Source organism: Herpailurus yagouaroundi, unplaced genomic scaffold (genome assembly GCF_014898765.1).
Source record: "Herpailurus yagouaroundi ecotype Mexico unplaced genomic scaffold, PumYag 199, whole genome shotgun sequence".
NCBI classification, from domain to species: Eukaryota; Metazoa; Chordata; class Mammalia; order Carnivora; family Felidae; genus Herpailurus; species Herpailurus yagouaroundi.
In genome coordinates, this window is record NW_024412430.1 from 20,063,732 (window position 1) to 20,074,138 (window position 10,407).

The window sequence follows — 10,407 nt, forward strand, 5'->3', positions numbered from 1 at the left end:
GAAGGCTCATGGGGCCCCGGGAAGGGCAGTGAGGGATCAGGGGGCCACACGGGAGAAGTACAGGAAACTGACTCTCCAGAGCGCAGACTCAGGGCGCCAAGTGCTGAGGAAGGGCTCACAGGACCCTCGTCCTATTGCTGCCCCACCCCCAGGTGGCTGCACTTGTCCTTCAGGGGATGCGAGAAGGCTGCAAAGACTTTCCTGCTCCCTCCGCCCATTGCCGAGGGCAGCCACCTTCCTTCCCTGGGGGGCAGACTGGCTCCCATGACCGGGGGGGGGGGGGGGGGGGGCGCAGCAGAGGAGGACTTCTGGTGTACCTGGGGCCAGATTACTAGCTTTACAGCTCCCCCCTCATCTCTTGGAAGCCCAGTTGCAATGGAGAAAATCCAAGGGCCCTGCTGGAAAGGCCAAGTGTGGGTGCTCCGGCCAGGCCGCCCCCCCCCGTGAGCAAAGTGGTCCTGGACCCCTCCGGCCAGCCCACCCCCGGCTGGGTGTCACCACAGGACCTGCATCGAATCCAGGAGGAGCAGGGCGAGCCCTGCCCAAATTCCTCACCCACAAGTCAGGGCACACAGTAAATGACTGCTGCTCGAAACCTCTAAATGTGGGGTGGGGGCGGCCACGGATCACCAGGACACACAGCTCTGCACCGCTCCCCCTCCCCTCCGCGGGCTCGTCCCAGCCGCTGGCACCAAGCACCATCAAGGAGGGGACAGGCCCGGGCCGGGTGCTCACATCGCCACCTGCTGCAGTGCGGGTCTGGCGGGCATCACATCTCACGCACCCCGGCAGTGCAAGACTCAAGGCGCCGTAATTCGCCTGCACCGCGGGGAATTACTAGCAAACACAGGCATTTAACTAATGTCCGTTGAGTTTCAGGCAACACCTTCTGAAGCTCTAACAGGTTGTTCGGAGCGGAAAGCCATTTTCCACCGCAGCGAGATGATCTGTGCTCATTGTCATACCCGGGAGGGGGGGACCACAGACCTCTCCGGCCTCAGCCTTGGTCCTGAGAGTGCGAGGTTTTTTCCAACAGTGTCCCCAAAGTGGTAAAGTGGATCCCAAGGAAGCAACAACCGACGCTCCTTAGAGAATCTCGCACGGACAAGAGCCGAGGAGCTGGCTCTAACCCTGCTCTGTGTTTACCAACCAGGGATCCCACACAAGTCGCCTGACTTCTCTGAGACTCAGTGTCCCCATCTGGAAAACAGGCTGCGGGGCCGGCGTGGCAGCCACACCTCCAGCACCTGTTCTGGCCTCCTGGAAACACTGGCTTCACTTCCCGCCGGATGCTGGCCAATCTCGTGTGCAGTTCCCAGGAGGAAGCCCCGGCATGCGGCGTGTCCACACAGGGCGTCTACTCCCCACCGTCCTGCTGGGTGTGTCTGCTGCCCTCCACTCGCCTGGCCTGGGCTCCATCTCCCCCCTCCGGGAATCAGGACAAGTGAGCTGGGAGCCCCTACCGGGTGCCCGCCCAGTGCTGTCAGCGACTCCCATTGTGGACACGGGCCAGCGTTTGCACTCCAGCCAGGAGTAGCCGGCTTGCGAGACGCCTCCTAACTGACCAAGCCACACAGATGGTCTAGAATGTTCATGAAGGGTCTGGAACAGGGTTCTCGGCAAGCAGGGAGAAAGATTCTGAGGCTGCATCCAGACGCTGCCTGCAATGACTTTGTGATGTATGCCAAGGGGGAGGGGGCGCCTGTGTGTTGGTACTTGGCCATCCCAGCTTTGCAGAACATTCCGCGGGGGGTGAGGCTTGCCGATGGACTGACAGAGACGTGGCAGGAAAAGTCCCACCGACCAGAGCGGTGCCTCCACCATGGAGCCGGCCGGCATCTGAGGCTCAAAAGCGGCTGGTCTCCCTCAGTGACTCCGAGCTGAGCAGACCAAGGTCCAGGGTGACCCTCCACCTCTCAGCAGGCCAGGGCGTGTGCTCCGGCCGAGCGGCCAGACGAGCGGCCGGTCTGCACCCTCAGGGAGCAGGAAAACAACACCTCCCTCGGCAGGAGACAGCCAGCCACGTTGCTCCCATTCCAGGGCGCAGGGAGACCGTTTGAACGGGAGGTGTCCGTCCGGGCAGGCACGGCAGGTCAGGGCCGACCAGGAGGTGGTCATCCTAACACGACCTGGCCATCGTCCCTCCCTCTGAGTGGAGCTGGGCGGCCCCGTCCTGGTAAGGCCGTCCAGGGGCCCGCATGTTTTCAGGGTTGCAGAAGGCTTTGGGATTTGAAGAACAAAATGTGTTACCCATTCACTCATTCATTCATCCATTTTGCAAGGAAGCTGCTCACAGGCCGGGCAGGACATCCAGCCATGATTTCTGGCTACATCCCTCCAGCTGAACCCATAAGGGCCGCGCAGGGCGACCCGACCTTCAGGCCACAGCGAGACTCCACCGCCTCGGGCCCGTCTCCTCTCTGTTGCCAGATTCGTACCCGTCAGATTGCACGGAACGTACCTCCTCTCCCAGAGACAGCCGGCTCCTCGGCTGTGTCCCCATCGAGGCTCCAGGCCCTGCAAAAACAAGAGACAGGCCTGAGTGTCACCAGGTACAGGGACCAGGCCTGGATGTCTGGGCTCTGGCCTGCATGACTCAGCCAGGGGAAGGCTCGCTGCTCAGGGCTCAGACGGCTCAGGGAGAACCTGCGAGAGACCGGAGGTGGCCCCTGGTGTCAGGGAAACGTGGGCTTTACCCAGACGGGAGAACAGAGGCAGAACGGGCCATTCTAGGCGGAAGGAATCGTCTGCAAAGACAAGCACGTGTGAAAGTGGGTGCGTCCGTGCATCTGGGAAGGGACAGGAGCTGGAAGGTCACGTCACTCCCGCCCAGCAAGGTCAGTCAGGATCCAGGAGACTTGCCATGAGGGTCTGTGGAGAAGCAGAAGTCAGCCCGGGGTCTCTCAGGGGTACCCAGGAGCCAAGGAGGAAGGACGGAACCCAGTCCCTTTGCGGGAACCGGGATGCAAGGAATTCCAAGGAGTGGGGAACCCAGTACCGCACGGCCGGGAAACTACGGGAAGGAACGTGAGGCTACAACGAGCATGCGCCGCCACCACCGCCACCTAGCCGAGCGGAGCAGAGACCCAAGTCCCTCACGGCACACACAGGACAGACACTGGCTGGGTTCGGCGTATCGGTGCGCGACAGAAAGCGTGCAGGTAATAGCAAATGCGGGAGGGGATCTTCATGAGCCTGGCTCGGGGACGACTTGCCCGAGCAATACACGAAACCCGGAAGCCGTCAGGGGACAGCAGATCCTGGAGCACAGGAACCCGAAATGCACTTGCAGGGAAAGAGAAAGACTATTTTCAACTTTCATCACCAGGCTAAGGGTCCCTGTACATAACGTACCAGTGCCCCGGAGAGGCCACCGTCACAGCCCCAGCGGCCCTGGGGTCCTGACACCCTCAGCCAGGAACGTGGAGTGGGAGGGAAGATCGCTTGCTGTGATCACCCCCCAAATCAACCGCTTGCCATCGGATTCCGGCCTCAGGCCCTGCTTCCCGGAGGCCCCGCCCTAGATACTTGCGCACGGCGGGCAACCAGGCGCGCGTCTCGGCATCTTCCGAGTCCAAAACGTGGGCTCCCTGTTGGGTCCCTGTCCTCCCGCCTCCACGCTCTCCTGGCCACTTCTTCAACTCAGAGCGGCAGCCCTGGTCCTGAGAAGACATGGCGGGCAGGGTGGGCAGTGTGCCGGTCTCCCCGTGCCCCCCCCTCCCCCGGCCAGGCCCCCACCGTGGGGTGCAGGCACTGAGAGCTGGGAGCCCCATGGCTCTGGGTCCCTCCCATGGACTGGGTGCGGGACCCGGACACAGGAACAGGGGCGGCCCCCGCACGCCCCCGGCGCAAGTGGCCTGGCCACGACTATTCCTGGAAGTTCAGCGACTCGCTGTTGCTGAGCCCCAGCCCGAGAGCAAAATGCCTTCAAGACCCCAGGAAAAGTGACGCTAAATTCAGAGCGACTTCGGGGACCTGGTTTCGGGCCTCAGGTCCCCGGTTTTCTGGCAGTGTCCAAGCGGGAGCAGCCGCTTCTTTCCCGCCTTTATTTATTGCCCATTTGTTTTTCCTCTTCTTAGTTGCTTCCTCGTCTTTGCATATCTGGACACGCTCCGTCCCTGGGAGTGAGTAGGGGGATGTCCCCCACTGCCTGGTGGAGACCCCGGGGCGCACTGACGTCCTAGCCAGACATCTGCTGCCTGTGCACTCGGCATCCAAGACGGTGGTGCCCAAACTAACTTAGCTGCCGCGGCCCCTCCCCGCTGTGGCTGGGATGGCGTTCTGTGTCCCTCTCTCCACTCCCAGATGGAGAAGCGTGACACGGGCCCGGAGTCACTCAGGGAGGACAGATGAGCTCACTGCTCAAAGAGCTGCTTTGTGGGTATTGAGAGTCGGCTTCAAGGGCACATTCCAGGCTCTGTGTCCCACAGAAGAAAGGACGTGGCTGCCCCAAGTCCCGCCCCTCCTGAGAAGCCTCTCTTCCCCCCCCCCCCCTCACCGGCCCCTCTCCCTGAAGAGCCTCCAAACGGGCTTCCGCACCAGCCAAGGGCGGTGCGGTGCGAGGGACCCGCCGTGTGGGCCAGGAGGGGCCGGAGACGACAGGAAGTCTCAGCCACCAGGCCTGCTGGCCAGCCCCCCTGCCACACGGCCAGGTCTGGGCCGCACCCCCCCCGAGCCCCCTCCCTGCCCGGTCACGCTCCAGGGTGGGGATGTCCCGCTCAGGTCCGTCTGATGAAACCGGCCTTCGTCGCCACGCCGGGGAAGCAGCTCCATGCAAACAATGAGATGCCACATTACACCTAACAGAACGACCGGAATCCGAGACGCTGGCAGCCCGTCCTTGCTACTGGAAGGGATGAAAACTGACACAGCCACTCTGGAAGACGGTGTGACGGTTTCTCGCAAAATTAAACATGCTTCTGCCAGCCGACCCAGCAGCCAGGCTCCTTGGCGCTTCGCCGAGTGACTTGAGCGCCTCGGCCCACACGGAGACCCGCCCGCGGGTGTCTCAGCAGCCTTACTCACAGTTGCTCGAACGTGGAGGCTTCCGAGAGGTCCTCCAGGAGGTGACGGATCAAAACACCGCGGTCCGTCCACACAGCAGAATATCATCCCGGGTGAAGAAGAAACGAGCTCTCCAGGCATGAAAAGATACGGAGGAGACTTAAGGGCGTTTTGCCAAGTGGAAGACGCCGGCCTGGAAAGGCTACCCAGTGTAGGATTCCAACCCTATGACATCCTGCAAAACACAAATCTGCGGACACAGTAAAGCGATCAGCGGCTGCCAGGGGCTGGGGAGAGACGGGTGAAGGCTGGAGCACAGGGGACTTTTGGGGCAGCGAGACAACCCTGCAGGACACCGGCCATTACACATGTGTCCCAACCCCTAGCTTGTGCAACAGCGGGAGTAAACCTTAAGTAAGCTGTGGCCTTTGGGTGATGACGATGCGTCCGTGTAGATACGTCGGCTGTCAGAAATGCCCCCTCCTGTGGGGATGTTGATGGTGGGGGAGGCTGTGCATGTGGGGGGGCAAGGACAATCTTTTGCTGTGAACCTTAAAACTGTTTAGAAAGAAAGAAAGAAAGAAAGAGAGGAAGGGAGGAAGAAAGAAAGAAGAAAGAAAGAGAAAGATAGAAAGAAAGAAAGAAAGAAAGAAAGAAAGGGAGGAAGGGAGGAAGTCTTAACTGTTTTAAAAAAGTAGACAGAGGGACGCCTGGGTGGCGCAGTCGGTTAAGCATCCGACTTCAGCCAGGTCACGATCTCGCGGTCCGTGAGTTCGAGCCCCGCGTCAGGCTCTGGGCTGATGGCTCGGAGCCTGGAGCCTGTTTCCGATTCTGTGTCTCCCTCTCTCTCTGCCCCTCCCCCGTTCATGCTCTGTCTCTCTCTGCCCCAAAAATAAATTAAAAACGTTGAAAAAAAAAAAAAGTAGACAGAGGAGGCGGCCTCAGGAGGCGGCCCAGATCCCGGCCCTGCTCCCTCTCCTGGGTCCACGGGACAAAACGGCCCCCACGGTTCCGCGCTCGCATCACAGACGAGGAGCCACGGTGGGTCCCGAGCAAAGGGTGTGTGTGGGTCACGTCCCCACACAGTGGGGCTGAGCACGTCCCACAGACGCACGCGGCAGGCCAGGACGGCCATGTCCAGAGATCACGGGGACGAGGACACTCAGCCAGCTGGGCCCGGAGGCAGCCTCGTTCCTCCCGGCTCACCTCCCTCTCGGGTGGACCCCGTCTTCCCTCGTCCAAGAGCTGCCCCGAGCCTCGTGCCCATGACTATAGAGCCCGGCCCCCCAGCGGGACAGGGTCTCATCCAAGGAGAGGGTGGCCAGCTGGAGCCACCGAGAGCCGCCGACCACGGGCAGCCCGGCTCCGCTCTCTGGCCCTGTCGTGTGAAGGGGTGACGGCTAGCAGCTGGAGGGGGCCGTGCACCTGGAAGGACCCACGCCTGCAGGCTGCGCCTCTGCCACCTCGGCCCTGGACCTCAGGTCCGTCAGGAAGGGAGACCCACCTGGGACCCGGGTGTCCCTTACTGTGGGACACATCCCCAGCTGAACACATCAGCCGTGCTCCCGGGTGCCGTGGGTCAGGATTCGGGCTGGGCACGGCGGGGACACCGCTCTGCTCCCTGAGCCTGCATCTCCGGCAGGGGTCCCCCCAGAATGGCCAGAGTCATGGGGCCGGTGAGCCTGGGAACGCTCGCACGTGGCCTCTCCACGGGCTTTGGGCTTCCTTCTCAGCATGCCGCCACGTTGGGAGGGAGCATCCTGAGAGTAGGTGTCCCACAAAAGGACGAGGCAAATCTTCCAGGATTCCGAAGTCAGCGACCTCCCCCCTCCCACAATGCTAGGTAATGAGGTGAGGTGGCCACAGACCCACTCGGAATGGAGGGAGGGGGGCGGGGACCCCACTTCCCACTTGGAGGAGGGTCAAGGAATTTGGGGTCCCTGCAGTCACATCCATGTGGTAGCCCACCCTGGGGACGCCCCAGCCCTCATGTCTGGGCCTCATGGCTCAGGCTGGGAGATTCGCCTTTTTAGCCACTTTTTAAGTGAGGCTGAGGAGGGAGCCCGAGTCGGTACCACCCCAACATCATTGCCACGGCCCCCGCCTCCCGAAGCTTGAAGAAGACAAGTCTGCCCGCTGAAAAGAGCAGAACACGATTCCACAGCCCACTCATCCTCTCGAGCAGCCACAGCTCGGGGAGGAATCTGTCTCCCGCGGGAGGAGGGAGCAGATACAATCATAAACTTGGAATTCGCCGTCCCACGTGTCAGAAGGTTGTGCAGGGAACCACAACTCCTGCGAGCCATGTTAAAATCGCCATCGCCTAAGCGCTCAGCAGTCAGATGTAACTTGCTGTGGCCGGGATCCCGCCGGCTCTTTGCAGACCCAAGCATTCATGGCATGCTGTTTGTGCAAAAACAAACAAACAAAAAAAAAACCTTTAAATCAAACCCCCTGGACCCTGGAAAGATAGAAGGATGTGGCCAAGATCATTCTTGTAGCTCAGAAAAAGAAGGAGAAGGTGGAAAAGACACAGGCAAGCTTTTGGATTCTATCCATAGTGGATTTTAGCTCCAGCTTTCAAAGAGCCTCCTAATCTACTTAGGAAACCTGGGTGTTTCTAGGCCCTAATTGCAATAAAGCCCTCTGCGTGGACACGGGCTCAGCCACTGGCCACAGCACGCGGCCAGGCCCGCGGCTCAGCCCTACGTAATGGTGAACAGAAATGGTGTCCCCACGTCCCCACGTCCCCACGCAAGGTCTCCCCTTGGACAGGAAAATCCACAACAAAGCCGCTCAAGGTGCCATCTCGGGCACAGAGATTGCAGTCCCTGTTTGCAGCCTTTTTTGCACGTTTCTCCTCGTCGTTTTCCAGGGAAAACATGGCGCTTGACGACTGTCCACGAAGGTGAGCCCGTGCGCCCCGGAGCTGAAGGTGGTGGGCGCCCACGGGCGATCCGATTCTGAGCAGGCTCGCACGGCCCGCGGGGGTAGGTGCCTCGCGCGCGGGCAGGAGGGAGACAGCACCTGTATGGGCGAGCGTGTACGTGCACGCACAGCACAGCCTGGGGACCGCGAGTGTAATGCTCCCCCACCTCACCTCCGTCCTTTCCTGGGTGCCTGGGTGTCCCTCCAGAGTCCCAGACGCCGGGTTTCCCAGGACACGGCCAGCTACAGGGCTCGATTACAAGTCATGTCCTCACCCACTTGTTCTTTTCCCGCCAGCTGTGGCTAGCGATGAGGACAATCCAGCCGAACTGTTTAGACGAGGCTGCTCAGCCAGGCCACCGCGAGGAACAGGTGTAAAGAAAGGGGGGGAGGGGGGCAGCTCAGTCGGTTGAGCGTCCGGCTCTTGATTTCGGCTCAGGTCACGATCTCACGGTTCATGGGCTCGAGCCCCACATCAGGCTCTGTGCTGACAGCGCAGAGCTCCGCACGGAGCCCGCGTGGGAGTCTCTCTCTCCCTCTTTGCCCTCCCCCCACTCAAGTGAGCGGGCTCTCTGTCTCTCTCAAAATGAATAAATAAGCTTTAAAGAAAGGCAAACACGCGGGACATACGTCCGCGTTCACTGGCCCACCTGTGCGGAAACTCCCAAGAGGGCTTTCCTTCTACAAGCGATGCCGAGAGCTTGACGTTGTCCTCTTGCCCATCCCGTGTCTGAGCCCAGTCCCTTCCTCCTCCTCCGTCTGTGGAAGCAAAGGAAGGGAAACGCAGAGCCACATGTCCCTAGAAAGGCACACGCCTCTCCCTCTCACTTATTCCGAGAACACCACCAGCTAAGTCCGCAAACACGGGAAAACTCAGACGCGCACCTGTCCTCCACGTGTCCACAGGTACACTGGCCCAGGCGAGATGAGCTTGCGGATTAACACAATGAGCATGCGTCTCCCCCCTCCCCCCGCCCCAGTCGGATGCAGGTGGGGAAGGGGTCTGCTCCACCAGTCACTCAGGACCCAGAGGGCCTGTCGCCATCCGGGCCCTCCACATCCGGCCAGCAGAACGTGAAAGATGATGCAAGAACTAAGGGACCAGAGTGCAAACAGAGCTCTCAAGGCCACATACACCTGCAGTGGGACTGGGTGCCCCAGAGGGAGAGGGAGAGGGTGAGCACACACCCAGTCCCTGTCACAGTGGCCTGGTTTCCGACCGCGGAACAGTAGTCCCCCACCCCGGAAGCTGCCCTGGGAAGGACCTGACACGTCCTGCATGGGCAGTGGGGGCGGGGGTTCCCAGCCAACGCTCCTGCTCTGCCCTTAGACTCCAAGTCCGAGGGCACCCCTTCATTCCAACCACTCAGCTTCTCTCCGACAACTTTCCTTTGTGAGCACGATTCACTTTTTCACACACATTGAAGCAGAAAAGAGCCATCTTTCAAGCAGGAATATAAAACGGTTTCTCTACAGAGAACGTTTCTTTTCCTCCTCCACTGGCTCACTTCGTAACTGAAGCTCCCCACGGCAAACATGTTATCTGCTGCGGATCACACATAAATATTTAAAATTATTTTCCAGATGTCCAGGCAAACTTGTAGGTCACCGGCCCCTTGCTTGTTATTTCCAGCAACTTTCTGCTTAGAAAAGGAAAGAGTGAGAGCCCAGGTACCTGTACAGACTGGGGGTGAGGTGGCCTGGGGACCCCCAAGAGGGGTGTGGCATAGGACGCGCTTTCCACTTTATGACAGACCAAAGAGCCGCTTCCCGAAACCTTAGAAATCGGTCCTGGGATGGTCAGTGGAGGCAACAGGTATTTTATTCATAATGTGAGGCATACGGTCCACATTTTCGGAAGACGCGCACGTTGCTGGGAAGCCTGCCCTCAGATTCAGGAGCGTGGAAATGAATTCCCTTACTGTCGCGCACCTGTTCCGGCACAACGACTAAGCGAGAAAACTCCTCAAAACGCAGTGGCTGAGAGCAGCCACGATCCTCGAGACGTCTCCTGGTTCTGTGGGGCGGGAGCTGGGGCAGGGCTCACCTGGGCGCCTCTGGCCCAGGGTCCTGCGGGAGTCAGCTAGGGGACGGGGTACTGGCTGCAGGCGCTCCCGGCTGGCGAGTTGGGGCTGGCTGTGGGAGCGTCTTCCAAAGCCGGAGAGAGGGTCCCGGGGGCCTCTGTGCTCCTGTGGCAGGCTCCAGGGGACAGGGACCCCGGGGAAGAAAGGTCAGTCACACTGGAAGAAGCGCTTGTGGGGGAGGAGGGGGTGCTGGTGTGACCTCGTCGGGAAATGCAGCCTGCCCCAGGACCCAGCATGCGAATCTCACTCCCGGAGCTTACACAAGCCTGAAGCAAGAGAAGTGGCTTGGAGAGGTGACATTACCAGGACGGGGAGGGACGGACAGTGGCACAGAGGCGACGTGGCTCCAGAGCCCCATCCCCAGCATCCTTCTAGAAAGTTCTCCGAGGGG